The sequence below is a fragment of the Lissotriton vulgaris genome, chromosome 12, assembly GCF_964263255.1.
Source record: "Lissotriton vulgaris chromosome 12, aLisVul1.2, whole genome shotgun sequence".
Classification (NCBI taxonomy): Eukaryota; Metazoa; Chordata; class Amphibia; order Caudata; family Salamandridae; genus Lissotriton; species Lissotriton vulgaris.
Window position 1 is genome coordinate 548,650,233 of NC_141700.1, and position 20,923 is coordinate 548,671,155.

The 20,923-nt window shown below is 46.0% G+C and overlaps 1 protein-coding gene across 2 annotated transcripts in view; it reads right to left on the reverse strand.

The window, feature by feature from the left end:
* NUDT17 (nudix hydrolase 17) overlaps positions 1-20,923 on the reverse strand; it is a 373,515-nt gene that overhangs the window by 135,497 nt on the left and 217,095 nt on the right. The gene's annotated exons all lie outside the window — the stretch shown is intronic.

Consider the following 20,923-nt stretch of genomic DNA (forward strand, 5'->3'; position numbering starts at 1 on the left):
CCGGACCAAAATGTACTCAAGTAGAGTAGTTTTATTAAGAATGTATTATATCGATATCAATTAATTGTTTTAGTATTATTTTTAATTGTGTATTTTTAAAGAAGTCTACGTTAATCTGCACTTGCACTTTATATGCATCCTCCTACAAATATCACAAATGGATATATATTAATCAGTAACAAGATAAATTGAAGACTTCCATCTATACAATTATTGTGTATTTTACACATAATGAGGATAGTGCCTAATGTAAATAATAATGAGAATAATGTATTGTATGTGCTTTGAAATGTTTTATATTTTAAAAATGCTTTGATGATTCTATGAATCAAAGAAAGTTATTTTTTTTTACTTGGAATCACCTAATGAACAAGTTACTTACCTTTGGTAACGATATATCTGTAAGAAACAGTAGTTAGTATTAGATTCCTTACCTTAGAATATCCCCAGGCGTCAGACTGGATCCGGAAATGTTTGCGTAGCAATACCCTTGCGTGTCGGTAGGAGTCGTCCGCGGCTCCGCGTCCGTCATCGGAGTCATGGGCGCTGTGATGACATCATCGGAGTATTTAGACGCCGCCTCCGCGTGCTGACGTCAGTTCTAAGACACAGCTTTTCCGCACCAGAAACGCAGAGCCGTGTTAAAAACCAACACTGGTGCCATTGAAAGTAGGGCCCTGAAAGAAGATGACCTTAACCCTAGATATCGGTTCGCAGAACGGGGAGGATGGGTGGGGCGGTAAGGAATCTAATACTAACTACTGTTTCTTACAGATATATCGTTACCGAAGGTAAGTAACTTGTTCATCTGAAAGAAACAGGTTAGTATTGGATTCCTTACCTTAGAATAGATATCCCAGCAATACCAACCCCAGTGGTGGGTCTGCGAACCAATAATCACACCAGAAAGTCCTGGAGGACAGAACGGCCAAAGAAGCCATCCCTCCGGACTTGGCTGTCCAGGCAGTAGTGTCTAGCAAACGTGTGCAGCGATGCCCACGTATCTGCCTGACAGATGTCCTGCAAGGGGACACCCTGGCCCAGGGCAGTGGTAGCCACCGTGTCCCTAGTGGAATGGGCCCCACAGCCCAACAGGAGGCTCCTTCGCCAAGGAGTAACAAGCCTTGATACACAAGACGACCCACCGAGGGATGGTCCGCCTGTGCACCGCCCATCCCTTCTTAGCGCCCACGTAACCAACAAAGAGTTGGTCATCCACCCGGAACTGGCGAGTGCGATCCAGATAAAACGAGAGCGCACGTTTTGGGTCCAGAAGGTGGAGCCGCTCTTCCTCCTTTGAGGGATGCGGAGGCGGAAAGAAGGTGGGCAAGTTGATAGACTGCCCGATGTGGAAGGCCGTGACAACCTTGGGCAGGAAAGAGGGTCTAGTCCGCAACACAACCTTGTCCGGATGGACAGAAAGGAAAGGAGGTTTGGATGAAAGAGCCTGGAGCTCACTCACTCTCCTGGCAGAGGTGATGGCAACCAGGAAAGCAGTCTTCAGAGTAAGAAGGCGGATAGGACAGTTGTGAAGTGGCTCAAAGGGAGCGCACATCAGATAGGTAAGAACCAGGTTCAAGTCCCACTGAGGCATCACAAATGGAACAGGTGAAAACGTGTGTGTGATGCCTTTCAGAAAACGAGTTACAATAGGGGACTTGAACAAAGATGGTTGATCAGGCAGCCTTAGAAAGGCCGAAAGGGCAGAAAGGTAGCCCTTGATAGTGCCCAGAGCAGAGCCCTGCTGGGCAAGAGAAAGAAGGAAGAGAAGAACCTAAGAATGAGGGGCAGAGAGAGGATCCACAGCCTTTACTGTGCACCATGCCACAAATCTGTTCCACCTACAGGTGTATACCGACTTTTGTGGAGGGACGCCTGGCTGGCAGAACGACATTAAAGACTTCAGGAGGCAAGTCAAATGGCCTCAACTGTCGCCGCTCAATCTCCAAGCATGGAGGTGGACACTGGACAGGTTCGGGTGGAGGACTGTCCCCTGCTGCTGCGACAGAAGGTCCTCCTGAAGAGGCAGACGAACCGGGGGATCGACTGACATACTGAGTAGCTCGGGATACCAGAACATTCGTGCCCAGTCCGGAGCCACAAGGATGACTTGGGCCCGGTCGCGTTTGATCTTCTTCAGCACTCTGGGCTGAAGTGGTATAGGCGGAAAGGCGTACAACAGACCGCAACTCCACTCGCGAGGAAAAGCGTCTCCGAGCGAGTGCCGCCTTGGAAATTCCAACGCGCAGAACTGATGAAATTGCGCGTTCTCTTCGGTGGCGAATAGATCTAACCAAGGCTCTCCCCACTGCAGAAAGAGGCCTTGCGCCACGTCCGAGTTCAGACGCCATTCGTGATCCATCATGCACCGGCGGCTGAGTTCGTCCGCCCTGGCGTTCAGAGAACCTGCCAGGTGTTGAACCACCAGGGTCACGCCCTGATATTCCAGCCACTGCCAGAGGCGCAGAGCCTCCTGGCAGAGGCTCAACGACCCCACCCCGCCCTGTTTGTTGCAGTACCACATGGCGGTGGTGTTGTCCGTGAACACCTGCACTACACTCCCCCGGACACAGGGGAGGAATGCCTTCAGTGCAAGATGAATGCCCGCAGCTCCAAAAGGTTGATATGGAGCCGGGACTCCGCCGGAGACCAGAGGCCTCTGATCTCCGCCTCTCCCATGTGGCCTCCCCAGCCCTGGAGGGACGCATCCGTCACAACTACGTGCTCCGGTTGGGGTAGGGAGAGGGATCTGCCGCTGACCCAATCGCGGTCCGTGAGCCACCACTGCAGCTGTCTGGCAGTGCCCTCTGAGATCAGGACATGGTTGCCCTGATGCTGGGTCCACTGAAACTTCAGGTCCCACTGCAGAGCCCACATCGGGCGTGATGCACCAGAAGGATGCAGGAGGCCATCAGCCCCAGAAGCCGCAGCGTCAACCTGACCAAGACTCGGGATAAAGGCTGAAAGATCGGAATCAGAGCCTGAATATCCCGAACCCGCTGTTCGGGAGGATAAACCCGAAACTGCGCCGAGTCGAGAACCGCTCCAATGAAGAGGAGCTTTTGAGAGGGACACAGGTGTGACTTCGGCACATTGATGGAGAACCCCAGCAGGTGCAGGAGGTCGGCCGTAGTCTGGAGGTGGCGGACGACTGTCTGGGGCGAGCCCGCCTTCAACAACCAGTCGTCGAGGTAGGGGAAGACTGAAACCCCTAACCTGCGCAGATGAGCTGCGACCACCGCCATCACCTTCCTGAACACCCGTGGGGCGCTGGTAAGGCCGAAGGGGAGCACGGTAAACTGAAAGTGCTCATGGCCTACCATGAACCGCAGATAGCGCCGGTGGGCCGGCAGGACGGGGATGCGGAAATAAGCGTCCTGCAAGTCCAACGCTACCATCCAGTCTCCTGGGTCTAGGGCAGCTAAGACCTGAGCCAGTGTCAGCATTTTGAACTTCTCCTTCCGGAGGAAGCCGTTGACGTTCCGTAGATCCAGGATAGGGCGTAGGCCTTTGCCCTTCTTGGGTACCAGAAAGTAGTGGGAGTAGCAACCACACTCTACTTCTGGCCCAGGAACGCGCTTGATGGCCCCCTTGGCAAAGAGGGCAGTAACTTCCTCCTGCAGAAGTCGCAAATGATCCCCCGACACGCGGTGGAATTGCGGTGGCATGGCTGGAGGGGTCATCTCGAAGGGGAGGGAGTAGCCCCTTCGGACGATTTGCAGCACCCACCTGTCCGATGTGACAGTGCGCCAGTGGAAGTGGTGATGGCGAACCCTGCCCCCCACAGGCGTCACATGTGCCTGAAAGCACGGATTAGGAGGGTTTTAGGCGTATGCTGCAGGGGTAGGTGTGGACTGGCCTCGCCGTTGTCCCCGGCCGCCGCCCCAGCGGTTTCCACGGCCGCCACCGCGTTGGTAATTAGTCTGCAGTGCGTGGCTGGCAGCACGTGTGGGGGCGCCCCTTCCCTGGCCACGCAAGGAGCGAAAGGCACCCGATTGCTGGCGCGGGGCCGAGAGGCCCAAGGACTTGGCCTTAGCCCTGGAGTCCTTAAAGCGCTCAAGCGCAAGGCCTGCCTTGTCGCCAAAAAGGCGACGGCCATCAAACGGCATGTCCATGAGTGAATTATGGACATCGGACGAAAAGTTGGCAGACCTCAACCAGCGGTGGCGACGAATCGCCACCGTCTTTGCCATCTCTCTGCCCAGTGAGTCGGTGGTATACAGCCCACACCGGATGGAATAGCGTGCTGCATCTCGACCCTCTAGAAGGGTTTGGGTGAGTTTAGCCTTGACCTCCGCCGGGCATTGTGGCAGCACGTCCGCGACCGTGTCCCATAGAGAGCAGGCGTAGCAGCCCAAGAGGCATGCGGCGTTGGAAGACCGCAGTCCCACACTCAGGGAAGAGAATACCTTCTTGCCGTATTGCTCATACCTCTTGGATTCTCAATCGGGTGGAGCCGACGGGAATGCGGTCTGGGAGTTGGAGGCCTGGATGACCAGGCTCTCGGGGGTGGGATGGGTGGACAGGAAACTAGGGTCGTCCGGGGCAGGGCGGTGGCGTCTGACCACGTTCCTATCTACAGGTGCACCTGTAGCGGGCCCGGACCAAGTGCCCAAAAGAACGTCAGTCAAGGCCTCATTAAACGGCAGCAGAGGCTCGGCTGAGCTTGACTGCGGTTTAAGGACCTCAGTGAGGAGGTTAGTCCTCACGGCCGTGACGCGGGCTCAAGGCCCAAGGCCTTGGCCGCCCGCGTCAACACCATACTGAATGTTGCCCCCTCCTCCATAGCCACGGTAGGGGGGTGAGCCAAAACCAGTGTCTGGTGAAGTGTCCAGACCAATGGCCTCCCCAAGTTCACCTGCCCAGTCCTGCTGGGACTGACACTCATGTGTCAGAGGGTCCGCAGACCCCTCCCAATACTCCTCATCACCCATGTCCTGAAAATCAGGGTTGTCAAAGGATAGGGCCGGTTCATAGAAGTAAAACTCTCCAAGCGGCGTCGAAAGCGGCGTTCCGACACTGGAACCGGATCGAGGGAGGCATCGGGGACGGCGTTGCCCGAAGGCGGCGCAAGAGGTGACACCCTAGGGACCGGAGCCGGTGAGGTCGTTAGGTCAACCGGCGACGACCCGGATCCGGAAGCATATCCAGCGGGGCCCTGCGGCGCCGGGCCCGAAGGCGTTAGCGGCGTCGGGCCGAAGCACCCGCCAGCGTCGGGCCGAAGCACCCGACCCTCTAGGGCCCTCAGACGGGTCCGCTGGGCCCGAAGGCGCCGCGGAGCCCGTCGGAGGAGAGAGGGACCTCATGGCCATGAGGAAGCGCTCGATCTCCTCCGGCATCGCTTGCTGCCCAGGGACTGGAGGGTATGGGGCAGGTCGCGACGCCCGCGACTCCGACGGAGCCGCATGGGCAGTGTCACCCGAACCCCCGGCCGCGTTGCGCGAGCGTCGGGGGGAGTCGGAAGAGCGATGACGTCTCTTCGACTTCTTGTGCTTACCTGACGACTTCAAGCCTGAAGAGTGATGTCGACTCCCGGAGCTATGATGGCTCCGACCCTGCGACCGGTCCCTCGACCTCCGTCCGGACCGGGACCTCTCGCGGCGCGGGGCTGACTGCCGGAGCTCGAGCCGCTTGCAGGACTGCTCCCGCCTAGCTTTCGAAGTCAGGGCTCGGCAGTCGGGGCAGGCCCTGTCGTCGTGGTCGACGCTGAGACAGTAAAGATACCGGCGGTGAGGGTCAGTTACCGACATCAGTCGGTCGCAGTCCTCACAGGGCTTGAAACCTGGCATCCCTACCGGCACCGTTCGGAGTCGAAGACTCGAAAAAGGATCAAAAAGGATCGTAAAATGTTTAGTCAAAAAGTGACTAAGGTACCACTTTTTCCGGATCTGCGCTGCTGGCGCGGAAAAAAGAAGGACTGACGTCAGCACGCGGAGGCGGCGTCTAAATACTCTGACGACGTCATCACGGCGCCCACGACGCCGACTACGGACGCGGAGTCGTGGACGACTCCTACCGACGCGCAAGGGTACTGCTACTCAAAAATTTCCGGATCCAGCCTGACGCCTGGGGATATTCTAAGGTAAGGAATCTAATACTAACCTGTTTCTTTCAGATCACCCCGTGCCTAACAAAACAAAAAAAATGAATGCATCCTTGTGTAACTCAACCGGTGCTCTTGTAAAGCGCACCGATACCTTCAGTTCAAGTTCACACTATTTAAACGTCAGAAAAAAAAGGACAGTGCGAATGGACCTATCCAAGCACAACAAAATTAATTAAGTCCCTCACCGCTAGGTACGAAAGAAAGACCAAGGGCCAAAGAAGAGGAACAAATAACCCACGTAAGGAAAACCGAGTCTGAGGAAAAAAGAGGCAAAATACTACACCTGACAACAGTCAGAATGCATTATGTGAACCCCCAAGGTACACTAAAAATGGGCATGAAAGAACACGAGGCTCCTGCCATGATATGAGCAACAGGAGAAGGATCATCAGACGTAAACCCCCCAACCCAAGTAGGGGAAGGCCCTAGAACATGAGGACTACACCAAACAAAGAAGTAGGACTTCTATCCTGGAGAGCGCTCCATCCTGTGTCTTTTTCTCTCTTTCCCCTCTTTTTTTTTGTTATTATTTATTTATTTTTGATCAGGAGACTAAAAGGGATGAACACCCAGCGGCCGAAAGGCCCACGTAACAGAATATATCCAAAGGGCATAAATGGATATATGAAACAACTGAACATTGTTCTAGCAATATACCTATGCAGGTAATGCATGCTGCAGCCCGCTAATGCATGGAAACGCTCAAAGGCATGGCTTGAACGCCCAGAGTACCAGTGATAGAAAGTGAAATGGGGGGTAAAAATACACCTCCAAGAACAGAGCGGGGGCTAGAACACAAGACAGCATTGCCTGCAAGAAAAAGCTCAACAGGCACATACTCCCCAAGGGGAAGAGATGAAAGATAGCGCTTGTCATAAAACGCGTACCAATACCTAGATGTAGGAGGACAACAAGAAGGTATGGCTGAGCATTCCCCAAAGGGATATCCAGGAGAAAGACCCCCACAAGAGAGATGAGAGAAGAAATCCCCACCGGAGGCTAACCATGGAATATGATATACATATAGAGCACAGGTTCATACAAGGACTGCACAATAGCCGTGAGGAAAGGAGAACAAATCACACAACGGGCAGGAAGAAAGGATAAAAGGTCACGCAACGACCTTGAGGGAAGGATAACAGATCACACCATGGCTGTGAAGTGGGGCTGAAGGAAAACAGGAAAACCTATCCCGTTCCACAGTTGAATGCAACCCAGATCAACCCTGTTGAGTGTCAGTAGTGGTGAGGACGGTCAAACACCTGGGGTATGCCGTATATTTTCCAACATCAAAGGAATTTGAACCCCCAGTTTGGGGGTGCCTGAACCACCAGAGGCACAAGGCAGCACCACTGAATCCCAAAGCTTAGGGACAACAAGTAACCACAAAGATCGCCAATCCTATCTCTATCCAGGAGAGGTGACATAGCGCATAACTGGTGTGCGCAACCAAAGCCACACGCTGGAAACAGCCAACAGGGGAAAATAATCAATCGAAGGGCGACATTGAGCCTGAGGTGATACGGGAGAAACCTCTGCCAGAAAACACTTCACCATTGCAACAATCGAAGAGTAGAAGGAAAAAAATCCAAAGGAATGTAGAGCACAGACTGCTTACCATTGATATGTGATAGAACCCCAATGGGAGACAAGAGGCTGCCAAAGGAACTGCAACCAAGAAACAAGGTTTCCAAACCAATAACAGATAAGGTAGCAAGTCCTGAGCCACAGTCATGGAACAGAAGAAAGGGCAATAAGCCCAAGTGGCGAATACCACATAAGCATAAAGGAAATTGCCTGATAAGGGATTCACACAACAGGGGAATCCAACGAGCCTCACCGGCCAGTAGGGGATGACCCCATGCAGGATCTTAAGACAGGCGGCTAGCCAGCGGCCCGAGAAGACCGGGGAAGAAACACTGATCTGGCGATCCATCTAATCCGAAACCTAATATCTCACAATAATGTTTTGTGAAGGTGTGGACCATGTTGCTGCTTTGCAGACGTCAGCAAGGGGAATATTGCTTAAAAATGCCATAGAACCCCCTATTTTGCGAGTAGGGGGAGCTTTAGGGGTTACAGGTAAAAGTCTTTAAGCTTTAGCATAACAAGTTTGGAAACATATTACTATCGGTCTTGAAACGCCACTCTTTGAGATAGGATTTCCAGTGTGAGGAGGTGAAACGCAATAAATAATTGTTTAGTTTTCCTAAAAGTCTTGGTTCTGTCAACATAGCACATTAAAGCTTGTTTGACATCAAGTGTTTGTAAGGCTCTTTCTGCAACAGACTCTGGCTGTGTAAAGAAAACAGGTAACTTAATTGATTGATTAATGTGAAAAGGAGAAACTACTTTAGGTAGAAACGTTGGATTTGTCCAAAGGACTAATTTGTCTCTGTGTAGCTGGAAGAGGTTCTTCTAAAGTTAGGGCCTGGATCCCACTAACCCGCCTAAGTGACGTGATAGATACTAGAAATACAACTTTCCAAGATAAACATTGCATTTGGCATGAATGTAGTGGTTCAAATGGAGGTCCCATGAGTCTTGTAAGTATTAAGATTCCATGTTGGTGCAAGTGGAACCCAAGGTGGAATAACTTTAAAGTCCTTCCATAAACGCCTTAATCACAGGTAACCTGAATAAAAACAAGTGTTGTCTATTTTGTGAGTAAGCTGAATGGCAGCTAGGTGTAAGCGTATTGAGGTATATTCTAGACCCGAATTTTGGAGATGTAACAAATATAAAAGGATTGTTTGTACTTGTGGATGTAGAGGGTTAACCTTTTGATGCTGGCAGTATGGAATAAATCCTTAACATTTGGCAGCATAGCATTGTCTGGTTGTAGGTTTATACGCTTGTTTAAGAATATCCATACATTGTTGAGAGAATCCCAATTCTACGACTTCTGGAGCAATATCACAAGGTTCATTTCTTTGGGATTGGGATGTCTTATTGTCTCTTGGTTTTGTGTGAGAAGGTCAGGGTTGAGGGGAAGCTTCTCATGAGGATCTAGAGAAAGTTCCAGTAGTGTGGTGAACCATGGTTGGTGCGCCCATGTTAGAGCTAATACAACTAGGGTAAGGGAGGGATGCAGGAGTTTACTGACCACTAATGGAAGTAGTGGGAGAGGTAGAAAAGCATAGACAAATATTCTTGACCAGTTCATCCATAGGGCATTGCTTTGGATAGGGGGTGTGGTAACCTGGATGCACAATTTGGGCACTTTGTGCTTTCTGGGGTTGCAAACAGGTCTATTTGTGGACATACCCCATTTTGGTAAACTAAGGTAGGAGGAATTTAGGTAGAAGTTCCCCTTTGTATGCTTGTTGCTGAGCAGGTCTGCGACTTGATTGCTTGTCCCTGGTACATGTTCTGCCAGAAACTGAATTTTGTGATGTATTGTTAAGCTCCAAATGGTTTGGGCTAAGTGGAATAACTGTAGAGAGTGTGTCCCCCCATTTTTGCAGACAGTACCTTGTCATATTGTCTGTATTAGGATAACTTTGTGCAGGAACTCTTTCAATGGCAGTTGAACAGCTTGAAGCTTTAGGTAACTGATATGTAGACTCCTGTGTTGGGATTCCCATACACCATGAATTGTTAGATCTTGAAGGTTAGCTCCCAAATCTGTCAGGGAAGCTTCCACAGTAAGAATGACTTGGAAAACTGAGCCGAGAAACTATCGCCCTTTCAATAGATCTTGTGCATTCCACTACTGCAGAGAGCGAAGTGTGCGGCTGTCTACCAACACTAGATCGAGTAGTTGACCCTGAGACTGTGTCCATTGACTCGAGAGGCATTCTTGCAGCGATCTCATATGTAACTGGGCATGTGGAACTATTGATATGCTGGATGCCATCATGCCTAAAAGTCTCATGACCAATCTGACTTTTACTTGGGAGTGAGATCGAAGGTGTTCGATTAGTGATGAAAAAAATTGTATTCTGTATGTATTTGGGTAGGCTATTCCCAAATGAGTGTGGAGTATAGCTCCAAAATAGGGCTGTATTGGATATTATTGTATGAAGGTGCAATTTTTGCAGATTGATGGTAAATATTAGTTGATGTAATAGGGTAAGAGTTTGTTGTGTATGTTGTTTGCATTGTTGGGAGCAGTTTGCCGTTATCAATCAATCGTCCAGGTAAGCAAACACACATACATTTTGCCTGCGCAGATGTGCTGCTACAACTGCAAGGCATTTTGTGAATACCCTTGATGCTGTGGGGACTCTAAAGGGAAGAACTTTGAAATGATAATGCTTCCCTTGGAAGAGAAATCATAGGTATTTTCTGTGTGATGGATGTATAGGTATTTAGAAAAGGGCATCTTTCAGATCTAGAGCTGCCATGAAGTTGCATTATTGTATTAGTGGAATCACCTCCTGGAGAGTGACCATGTGGAAGTGTTCTGATAAGATATAATGATTGAGTGGTCTGAGATCCAGAATGGGTCGAAGTGAGACGTCTTTTTTGGAAATAAGGAAGTATTGTGTATAATCCTGTTCCATGATATGGTCTTTGGACTGATTTGATAGCTTCTTTGTGTAATAGAGCTGATATCTCTTGTTGGAGTAGATATTGGTGCAGTACGGATAGTTTGTGTTTGCGAGGTGGAACCTTTGGAGGAGCTGTAATAAGCTCCAGACAATAACCAAAAGAGAGGATGTGGCCTAACAGCTACAGCGGTCGACCTCGAAGAGGGGGAACCAGGTTCGAGTCTCAGCAGGAACGCTTACCATCTTGTGATTCTCGGCAAATCACTTATACTCCTCGTGCCTAACAAAATGAATGTGTCCAACTGTAACGCAACTGATGCTCATGTAAAGAGCTCCGATACCTTTGAGTCAAGTTTGCTGTACATAAAACTCTCCAAAAATATAAATAACCATGTTGGATAATGTCCAACACCCACTGCTCTGAAGTAATGTTTGTACACACAGGTAAAAGGTTTTAAACACATCCCCCAATGGTATTAAATTGCCGGGGTAAATGGTTAGAATGTCATTGTTTGGTGTTTGTATTTGGGGTTCAGGAATTATTTCCGCGACCAGGACCTTTGAAGTTATTTCCCCTGTAAGATCCATTATAAAATGTTTTAGTAGTAGAGAATTTTGCTTGATTTTTATAGACAGAGCCTGAGGTATCAGTGGAGGCAGATCTAGCACCTAGTTTCTAATTGGGCCTATGAAAGGACCCCTGATATGTGGAAGTTTGTAAGGCCCCCATTGATTTGGCAACCTCAGTGTTTTTTTTTCATTTTCTCAAGCACTGCGTCTACCTGAGGACCAAAGAGGTGTTCTTCGTCAAAGGGGAGATTGAGAATTGTTTGTTGCACTTCAGGTTTGAAACCTGACACTCAGCCAAGCATGTCCATGTAAAAGGACACTGGTGCTTATATTTCTGGCTGCAGTGTCGGCAGAGTCTGGTGCACATTTAATTGAATTATTCGTAATTTGTTTTCCCTCATTTCAAAATCCCTCTTTCTATTTTTTTCTAGGGGATGTAGGATGAGCTCTTCCATCTCATCCCAATGGACCCTGTTGTAGTGAGCTAAAAGAGCCTGGCTGTTGGCAATACGGCATTGATTAGCAGATTGTGCTGCTGATCTTTTCCCAGAGGTATCAATGAGTTTTGATTCTTTTTCTGAGCGAGGTGCACCCCCAGTTGTTTACAGAGTTTGTTTTTTTGTGTGCATTGACCACTACTAGTGAGTCTGGTGTTAATTGTCCCCTAATGTATATAGGATCGGATGGTGCAGCCTTGTACTTTTGTCCACTGCTGGTGTAATAATGTATGCCTTGACAATGCCTTTAAAAATGTTGTTTACATGATATAACATTCCTCTAAGGACTAGTAAATATTGTGACCCCCTTTGAGCAGTGAATAATGTTTCAAAAAGGGAGCAATCTTCCACTGGGTTTTAATGTAAAGGGACTTTATAAAAGGCAGCAGCTGCCCTGGCTTTTAGACCCTTATAGGTAGAGGCATAATCTGGTGGTGATGGACGTGTGGGGTAAAGGTCTGAGTCTGAATCCCCTTGTGGCTATATCTCATATACATCCCAAGCATCCTCAGGATGTGAGCTCTCTGGTATGATATCATCCTCAACAATTATAGGTGAACATGGAGACATGTGGCCACCCTCAGAATGCTGTGGTGAATCAGGTGGTGGAGTGGCTGACTGTGTTGGTGGGTTTGGTGAGATAGGTATGGGAATAAACAAATGTGCTAGTAGCAATTTCCTTTTTCTTCTTCCTAGGAGTTTGTAAAGGAATGTCTATAGCCTCTTGAAAGCTAGTTGTCTTTTAGATGATTGAAGCTTTATTATTTGAAGAATTATCTTCTTGGTTCCGGGTTGAATTTGCAGTGTTTTCTATTTCGGATCGAGCCACTCCTGCATAACAGAGGATTAATTCGGGTGGAGTTTTCGCTCCAAACGTGTAGCATTTCGGAGCCAATTGTTTTTTTGTTTCGGAGCTCGCATGGTCGGGACGGAACCACCGTGACCTTGTCTTTTGCAACAGAGAAAGGTGTTCGCTGAACTGTCAAATCAGACTTGGAGGACGTAGATGCCCCTCCTGTAGGCTGAAATTTTGGTGACGAGGGCAGGGCAATCAAATCTTTCTGTCGGCGCGTACCATGGCTTTTTTGCAGTGGCAAACCGGAAGCAATTTTTGGGGATGGAACTGATTTTTTAGTGTTGGGATAAGGGACAGTTGCACTCACGATCTGATGTTTTTGAACCAAATTGAGACTGACTGAATCCTGTTCTATATCATTGATGGATGGATAATGATTCCTCTTGAGCTGCTGAGGCTTCCTCTTCTTCCTTTTGTCGACCGAAGATGTCAGGTGAGTCGTCTGCCTGTATACACAGCATTGATTGGCGTCGGGCACGTCGGTCTCAGAGTATCTTTTTGGACTGAAAAGATCTGCAGGCCTCACAGTTTTCCTCTTGATGATCGAGCGAGAGGCATAAATTGCAAACGGAATGCTGGTCGATGTAAGGATACGTCGAGTGGCAATTCGGACAAAAACGGAACGGAGTACGTTCCATCAGCAGTTCATTCCTGAAGATTTCTTTGGAGGTTGAAGAGGCCCGACCAAGTGTGGCCCATAGGCTGTGGAAGGGAGTTGAAGACATCGTTCCACAAATATGTATTTGCTCGGAATGCAAGTGTAGTAAAAAGATTGATACAATACTGTAGATTTGAACTCTATGTTAGCGAACCGACAGAAGCTGGAGAGAGTCTCGAACTGGAGCGCAAGAGATTAAATCCAAACCTGTTGGTGGAAAAAAATTAACTATGGAGCCGATGCCCATGTGCACTATCACAAAAGGGAGGAGTCATACAATCCCGTGACTTGAGCAATTTCTTCTAAGAAAAATAACTTGTAATCATCCGAGCCAAACACTAGATGGTGGACCTATGCACAGCATGTGTATCTACAGAACACATGCCTCTAACAAAAAAGGCTTTTCTTTTCTTTTACCTGGCTAGGGCCCCGCAGAGAAAGAGCTTTGACTTAGCCAAAAAAAAAAGAAACTCAAGAGACTCAGGTAATAAATATAGGACTCTAATTCCATCCAAGGTGCACATTCTTGAGGAAGGGACAACAAGGCTCTTCCTAACCCTGGAGGACATGTGAACTGGTTGGATCGATGTGGGACTGTTAAACAGAGATGTGGTTTATGATAAGAGATCTCCCATCCAAAGGAGTTTAGAACTTGCACCACGCAAAGGACAAGGTTCTAAATGTTCAGTGGGCTTTGTGGAGCCCAATCAACTGGCAGTAGAATCCGGTGGCCATGGAATGAGTGCGGATGAGGCCAACCATCATAGCCGGAGGGCACCACATGAGACTGACTCAAACATCATGAATGCATGATCAAAGAGCTAATGGGCTGTTAGTTTTTGATTGCTTTCTTTTTTAATTTAAAATGTTCTATATAGCGTGAACAAAACCCTTTCGGGTGACAGATCGCTTTAAAATAATAACTAAATTATGTTTTACGATATGCGATATACATAAAAGTGGAGAAGGGCATATGACAAAAGAAGCATGAGCGAATAACAAAATTAAAATATTAATATGAACAAATATAGGCACATATAGTCATAGGAGAAACAGAGTCTGACTGGAGTCAGGGTGGTGTGTGGAAGGTTGGGAAACAGACAGACAGTGCAGATGTTGGAGATGTGGGTGGGCCTGAATAGATGAGGCCTCACAAGGGCAGGTAGGTGTCACAATTGAGAAGGAGGTGTCGCATTAAAATCGGAGACATCTGTTGGCTGGTAGACGTTTTACTTCTTTTCTGAAAGGAGGAGGAGGAGGAGGAGGGGCTCACCTGGTCTTTAGCAGAAGAGAGTTCCAAATTTTAGGGACATCCAGGGAAGGATCGATTATAGGTTTTCTTTTTGTTTAATTTTTGTGGCTTAAGTAGTAAGTAACTTGTGCTTCTGGACGTTCTGTTTCCACCAGGAAGGGTCAATTTATAGGGCAGGTAAGAGGGGATGTTGCGATTAAGGCTCCCTGTTTTCACCGATTTTTACAGATAAATACAGACAGAAAACCATTTATTTTCATGTGCGTATTTATTTTTAAATGTGGATAAAAGCAGAATTTGGGTTGTTTTTGAGTGATTCTAAATGCTGTCAGGCATAACTGCCAGACCAATAGCTGTGCGAAATGGCTGGAAAGGAGATTAAAAAATAAAAGGGATTTTAGTAAAGAGCCTTAAACAGCAGTAGCACAACCTTGATACTAAAATTTACATATTTTCTTACAAATTCAAATTTTACCATCGGAGTGTGTATATATCATTGAAATCTGTCAGCGCTTCAGGCATGAGTGCACATTAACTGGTTAAATAAATGCAGAAATATACACATTTCAGCTTAATTTTTTCACAAAACCTAAAATAAATATGGGTAAATACAGGTAAAATGAGCAAAAAATAAATATGGATATATACAGACGGAAATTACAAAAATATAAATACCATAAAACCGGGAGCCCTAGTTATGATGCAGGCTTTATGTATCAGTGTTTAAATTTGACTCTTACAATTGGTAAATATACAAGAGCAAAAAATGCTCAGAAGTATTTGGCATGCATGGACTTATCCAAGGCCTTTGATTGTGTGGTCCATAGTAAGCTATAGGAAATACTAAAGGAGATGGGAGTGGACAATGGTATTTTTAATTTTATTAGGGAGCTCCATGCTGGTGCTTGCGCTATGGTAGGATATGGGAGAAATAGTGAATGCACCAAACCTTTCAAAATCGAGAGGGGTGTCAGGCAAGGTTGTGTCCTGGCCCCTTTCCTGTTTGCTCTCTATACTAATAGATTAAGTAAAGCTTTGATTGAGACCACGAAAGACACCCTGCTAGTCTAGTTATCTGCCTTCCCGATCCTGATTTACGAAGACAATGCTGTTTTATTAGCAAGGACTCCAATGGCATTACAAAATCTTATCCCTCAGTATACTGACTTTATGCTTAATCTGGATCTGCAAGTTAATAAAGTCAAATCCTACGTAAACGTCAAAAGGCCAGGACAAAAAGAAGAAACTGAGATTTAATTTAGGTGGGGGAAAATAGATCAGGTACATCATTTTAACTATTTAGGGGTTGTCTTTGACAACATACTAACATGGAAGGAGATGCTGCGAAATAGAACTAATTCAATGATGCTGCGAAATAGAACTAATTCAATGATCCAAAGTACTGCAGCTTTATTTGGGTTTTCTAAAAAACTAGGCAATAAGCCGATATTGGAAATGTTCACAATTTACAAGGCAAAAACACTCTCAATGGCCACTTATGGGGCATCATTATGGGGTATCACTGACGTAGCTACCCTTCAAGTACAAGAAGACAAATTCATAAAAAGAATATTGTCAATTCCACATTCAACCAACAATTTCATAGCCCACAAAGAAGCTGGCATGCCCTACATTACGGATGCTATTAGATTAGCTCCACTTGTTCTTTGGTTATCCATCTGGAAAAGGGAAATGGTTGGTTTGAATAAAAAAAGTATCAAAGATATTTAAACCTTGGACTATGCCTACAGAATCCCGTGGATAACCTACCTACATTAGAGGAAATTGCACTTCTCTGGGTCTTGGTTTTTTGTTTGATATCTCGTCTCTTTGCAAACATTTACCTAAACCAAGACTAAAGGTGATATTTATAAACCAAGTTACACAGGATAGATGTAATACTCACAAAGGGAAACAATCCGTAAAGTTCTACGAATCTTTACCACAGATATTAAATCATTCTTATTCTTATTTACAGATAGCGGAGAATAATCACCACCGATTCATTCTCAAAAGATTCAGACTGAACCTTATCCCCCTACTGCTTGGTTACCCATATAATCAATTTGTCCTTAGGAACCTACCTTTCTGTGCCTGTGACAAGTCAGCCAAATCGACGTCACACTTCCTCCTCTTTTGCACATTTTATTTAAAAGAGAGGAAGGATTTTATTGTCCTGCTTTTAAGGAAAGTCGCAACACGAACAGTAGCTGCAACCCTCACTCTATTTTATTCTTTAGATACCCCATTGGTTTGCTTTGCACTAGCTTCTTTTTTATTGGCTGTGTTGAGAATTCGTACGGCCCCTTGCACTTTATCTATAGCACTTTAAATAACTACTTGCTAACGGCACAGCTCGACTGCTAAACATATCTGTGATTTTATTTTTAGTTAACTCTACAGTGTAATGGTTATCATTCAAAACTTTGCACTATATTCTATTTTTAATTTTTTTTAATGAATTGCCTGCTTCTTTTAATGTATTCCTTTTTAATGTAATCATTTTAACATGAGTACTTTTATGCAATTCATTTGAACTGCAAAATAAAGTTTATAAACTAGGTAAAGTAAAGGGTCATACAGGCAATTTTGAGATGGATCCTGGCCTCAAAGGGTAACCATTTCAGAGAATGAAGGTCAGGGGAGATATGATCTCTTATTTTGTTTGAAGTCAGCGATGAGCCTTAATGCCACATTCAAGATGGTCTTTAGCAGCATGAGTTTACTTTTTGAGACATCTATGAAGGTGGCACTTCCATAGTCTAATATGAATATGACAAGTACTTGAACAACTGTTTTGAGATCTGCAATGGGAAGGAAGGTTTTAGTTTCTTAAATGCATGTATTTGATGGTTAGCACCTCTGGTGGCGGCACTGATGTGCTTTTGCATGGAGAGAATATTATCCAAGATTATTCCACTGGCTTTAGCAGAGTCAATGATGTGGGGGTATAGTTCAGAGCAGTAAGATGTGGAAGCCAGTCAGTGATATTAGGGGTGCAACTGGGTGGTGAGATCAATAAGAATTCTGTTTTGAGGGCATTGAGTTTGAGATGGTTACGAGTCAGCCAATGTTGCATTTTTGTTAAGGTGTTACTAAGGGTGCTGATGTACTAGGGTGTGGAAAGTTACATATAGAGTTGAATATCACCTGCATACATGTGATAGGATATGTGAGAGAGTTTGAGTTCAGTCAAGGCTCTATGTAAAGGTTGAACAGTGTTAGGGAGAGAATAGAACCTTGTGGGATGCCTAGTGTAACTGGCAACTGATTGACAAGGGCGTGATGGATTAGGACACGTTGAGATCTGTTTTGAAGGAAGAAGGAGAACCATTTTAGTAAGATACCGGAAATACCCATCCTGTGTTCTAATAGGTTCAAAAGGGTTTCATGAGTCACAGTGTGGAACGCAGCTTATAGTCGAGTAGGATAAGTGAACAAGATTCATTCTGATTGAGTGCAGATAGAGCGTCGTTGACAATATGGACCAGGGCAGTTTCAGTGCAATGAACAGGTCTGAAACTGGATCAGCAATGGTCCAGTTAATTGAATTGCTCAAAGTGATTGCAAAGCTGTAAATGTACACATTTTTCTAGGAGGTTGGCTAAAGTTGGGTAGTTGTTGGGATCAGGTTGATTTGCATTTTTTTTTTTTTTAGAATAGGAGTAAGTTGTCTGATATTTATGCATTCAGGTATGACCCCTTGTGTTAGTGCAGCATTCATAATCCTTGTCCATAAGGGGAGATAGAGGTGTCTGGGCTCATTGAGTAGTTTGGGTGGGAAGAGAATTGTTGAAGTGGTTGGAGTATTTCAGAGAAGTTAGGCGGTTTGAGATGTCACTTGCATCAAAGATTCTGAAGATGGACCTTGCAGCATTGTTTTTAGGTTTGTGGGAAGAAGTTGGGCCTACTTCCTGAACATTAGTGGGGTGAAGGTGGGTGTACAATGTAGGTGTTTCAAAGCATTAAATATCTTGATGTTGATTAGCATAGTTTTCTCTGCAAAGAAGGAGACAAACGTTTCACAGTTATGTATGGCTTTGATGTCAGGAGATAGGGCATTACTTTTCCTGTACAATTTGTTTTTGACAATTTCGAACAGCTATTAAGGTAGATGAATTGCCAGGTCAAGTTGATTTAGAAAGAATGCTGCTTTGGAGTTTCTATTGTGCTTGCTGTAGGACCTCCGTCTTATTATTAGCACTTTGAGGTTAGACAGAGATGGAGTGTCTCCATGGTGTTTCAGCGAGTGTGGGGCCTTGTGTTCTTCTTTGAAGTTACAACTGAACCATGGGTTGGATCTTTTGAGCGGGACTCTCTTTTGTTGTGTGGGGGCAATGGTGTCCATAATGTTTGTCATCGAGTAAAGAAAGTGTTTAGTGCAGTCATGGGTGTCATGCATGTTGGGGGGGAGCAGGTTGCACTGACTAATAGCCAACAGAGTGAATGAGCTGATGTTTCAAGTGTGTCTTACCCATTGTTTGGCTTTCATAGGTTGTCCCTTAGAGGTAACTGCTTTTTCAGAGATGAAGAATGCGATGCAGTGATGGATGGTCCAGTCACAGGAAAGGATAGATTCAATTTAAATTATGTTTTCTTTTGCAATGATTAGATCTAAAGTAGCCCCTCTGTTATGGGTGGGGATGTTACAGGGATGGATAAGGGTGACGTCCCATAGAGGAAGGATTTCAAACTGTTCAGAAGAGGGTCACTAGTGTTGTTCCAGTGCATGTTCAAGTTAGCAAGAATAATCTGATTGTTACTGGAGGAGATGATCTTTTAGATGAATGTGTGGTTATTGCTGGGAGGGTGGTGTACCGTGTGGAGAGAGCATGTGGAGTTGTCGCTGGTGGTAATGTTGATCCTAAGGTATTTGCAGGAGGGAAGCGATGGAGAGTGCATTTGTCTAATAGTTAATGTAGACATGTGCATACAGGATAGGCTGCCCCCGGAGCGACCTGGACGGTCTAATCTGATGATGTCATGACTGGAAGGGACTAGTATGTTCAGAATTGGGGATGTGGAATATTCAACCAGGTTTCAGTGAGCATAAGGATGTCAAGGTTAAGTAAAAGATCAGCTATGTCAGCCGTGTATTTTACCGCTGAGTGACCTTTGATTAATGCACATTTAAGAGATGTTTTTATGGTGATAGTAGAAGAATGTGAGATAGGCACTTGTTTGAGGTTCTTTTTATTGATGAACCTGGAGTTAGGGTGGGTAATAATAGTCTGATTTCTTCCAGCAGGTATCACGTGGTCGGTAGGAACATTAATGTAAGTTGCTAGGAGGGAGAGGATATAGTTGTTCAATAACTGTCTAACTATCTTATTGGGTCAGGAGGAGTGGTCGCGATTCGGCTTGCAACTCCAACTGGGTTGCGGGGTCCAGATATTGGCAGGTGTAGGAGCAGTGTGGGAACTGGAGAATAGGAAGTTGAGATTCTGTAGGTGAGTCATGTGAAGGGATCAGTGATTCTCCACTTTGGAGGTGATATGTACTAATTGAAGGATGCCAGCCCTAATCTACTGTAATTCAGATGTTATGTTGGTAAGCGTAGAGTGTGTAAGGTGTGAATAGGGTTTCCAGATCGGTTCCAGGCTGGAGTCTGCACTGCAATAAGGAGATCTAGACGACATTGGTAGGTTTATAGGATAGTGGAATAAATATTGTCCTGATTAATAGGGGAATTGGTACTGAGTGCTATATAGGGATGTGAGGTAGTGTGATCAGGGAGTTCGTGCTGGTGGCGGTGTCAACATTATCAATAGAGGAAGGGGTATGATGGACTGTAGTAGTGCTCATGGATGTGTTGGTGTTCACCAGGGGGGAGAGGAGGAAAAAATGGTGAGGGGGGATGGATAGGTGAGGTTATCAAGCGGAGGGGAGCCAGTGGGGGGGGTTGCAAAGGGCAGGGCAGGGCAATGTATGTTTTTGGCTTGTACTTGACGTGAGAGGAGAGAGTACAGAAGAGATTAAGGTTGTGATCAGAAGATTGAATGAGTATGTTATAGATGGAGATGGAAGCTTCCACACTGTATAAATCTGAGGGCACGATATTGAGTTTGTGGGTGTGTGGTATGTTCTTGGTGGAGGTGGTTTTGAGTAGAGATAATAGCATTTTCCTCCATTGAGCACATCAATTTGGAATGACGATTAACATGATGATGATGATGGTTTGCACAATTAAGATTAGGTGATTCAATAGAATACATTTATTGTAACAAAGGTAGGTGTCTAAGATGAGTTTCATTTTGGTTGAGTATTCTAGGTTTGTGATTTTGTTTAGTGTTTTTGGATAGATTAGGAGGGTAGTTAATAGCTCTAAATCCTGCATACAAACAGTCCATGGACTGTGCATCTGAGTTTGCTCAGACCTATATTTGCTAGATAAGCTGTCCCACTGACAGAATGGCCATTAGGGTGGCCAGGTTTAGGGAGGCCAAGGCATTCAGATGTTAAATACGGGCTTCAACTCACTGTACGTC